This window comes from Urocitellus parryii, chromosome 4, assembly GCF_045843805.1.
Source record: "Urocitellus parryii isolate mUroPar1 chromosome 4, mUroPar1.hap1, whole genome shotgun sequence".
NCBI classification, from domain to species: domain Eukaryota; kingdom Metazoa; phylum Chordata; class Mammalia; order Rodentia; family Sciuridae; genus Urocitellus; species Urocitellus parryii.
Window position 1 is genome coordinate 129980329 of NC_135534.1, and position 2209 is coordinate 129982537.

The window sequence follows — 2209 nt, forward strand, 5'->3', positions numbered from 1 at the left end:
TTGAAACAAATGTGAATCATGCTTGGTTCTGAGTGAAGGGATTTCCCCCATATTTAAACATATTCACATAATCAATTCTATAAAACTAAATATAAAACCAGATTTCAGATGTCATTCACCATTTCTGTGAACATTATTAATTAAGTCCAACCATAACTTTAAAAAGGGGAAACAGTGATAGAATTTACTGAAGTGGGAATATAACCAAAATATAATTTAACTGCAAGTCAGTTTTACTTAAATCAGGATTGTCCAACAAAAATAATTTTGTCAGTCATTCATGATCTGATTTCTGCTGCATCACATCAATTAAATTATGGTGCCCATAAAAAAGCCAAGAGACATTTCTGTTTGGTAATAAATAAGGCAGTAGCTATTACTCATTAGTGGCTTTTTTGAGGTAAGCTATTAGGTCTGCCCTTTCTCCCTTCTTCTTAATGCCAGCAAAGATCATTTTTGTTCCAGGGATGTACTTTTGGGGATACTCCAAATACTCCAACAGTGTATCCTCTCCCAGGTGATGCCTTTGTTCCTGTTGGCATCTGTATAAGAGAATCCAGCAGCCTGACCTGTCTTCCGCCCAAACAGTCCATGGAGATTTGGCCCAGTCTTGTGCTTGCCTCCCTTTTCCACGGTGTGGCACTGGGTACACTTCTGAGCAAAATCTTCTTGCCTTTCTCAACATCACCCATTTTTAATTCGTTCTTTCATCGCTAGCTCAAAGAAGGTTCCTGATCAGAAGCCGGATGTCCCATTCTCTAGCCCAAGGACATGCCGGTATGCGCCTATGTACCTTATGTACCTTATGGGTGTCAGTGCAACCGGACTCGCTCCATCTCCCGGAGGCCTGGCGTGAGCTAAAGTATTTAAAATAGATTAAAATATGACCTTAGGATTTAGTTGTTATCAATTATTAGTGACCTTTTTGAGAATTATTCTGATGGAGCAACATAGTCAAAAAACAGATTAGCACAAATTGCTGAATAAATGAGACATAAGAGAATGGAAATTTTTTCCATTCCCAGAAGGGTGGGAAACAAAGATAAGGTGATTGGATATGAATGTGATGTTAAAAGAGTGGTTTATAACTGATCAGACATGAACATGTTCAAATTCCATTGAGAAGAATTGATTTGAGATGGAGTGATTAAATGTGTAAGATGGAAAAAAAATGGTATTATATAGTTCTGAGGAAGACTGGAGTTGATGGGATCCAACTATTAGGAATTGACTTTTTAAAGGAAGATAAATGGCAAGTCAATGTAAGATGAGTTGAAAAAGATGAAGAAAAATGTGTGGAAGGATGCAGTGGTGCAGTGTTGAGGGCTTCAACATATTTCATGACGTGGCTATAAGAAAAGGAGAAGCTGGGGCTGTAAGGACATGTCTAAAGGAGAGTAACATACATTAGAAATACACACTGAAAAGAGTGAAGTATGTTGACCAGAAAAATGTAACCGATTGTTGATCATTTGTTTAAAAATGTAAGTAGATTAAGTGACTGACTCCAGAGCAAGGCCTGAGAACATGGACACCATCTGTGTGGATCCTACTTATGCAAGACAAGTAGGATAGGATTATGAGTGAAATGATGGATTATAGAATTTAATCAAAAGGAGAATGAAACTGAAGAAATTAGAGGCTGATAATAGGAGGGACAGTAAAGCAGACAATTTTTGGAGGCCATTGTGAGGCAGCAGATTGGTCACAGTAGGAGAAGATAATAAATTAGTTAATAAGCTGAAAGAAAATGTAGTTGGAATCTACCAAGAAATGCCCTCATTAGTAATTTCAAGGCATGACAAAGTCCAAAGCCTTCCTAGTGGAATGAGTAACTGCTGAGGTGCAAAAGAGATGGTCCTATGTGATGAGGAGGTCAAAAACCCAAGATCAAGGTGCTGGAGTTGCTTCACTTGGCAGGAGATTGGCAGGACTTACAGTGGAGAGGAAGACTATGGATCAACTGACAAAGTCTTCCATGAGTGGTGGTGACTGGAGGATAACAGAGGTTTATGACCAACTAGTAGTTCTCTAAAAATCATTTGATTGCTCAAACTAATAACTGGGGACCAAAATAAAACAAAACAGGTCACATTCAATACTTCCCCATTACCAAAACCAGTTTGCTTTGGATAAAAGACTTCTTTATACTCTTCCTAGATTTTCAAACTTGACTTTGGTGCCAAGTACAAATAAATAATTTAGGTAA

General features: G+C 37.9%; 1 pseudogene; it reads right to left on the reverse strand.

Annotated features, from left to right (window-relative positions):
- Positions 1 to 325: 325 nt before the first annotated feature.
- LOC113200327 (cytochrome c, somatic pseudogene) lies at positions 326 to 692 on the reverse strand (annotated as a pseudogene).
- Positions 693 to 2209: the final 1517 nt, after the last annotated feature.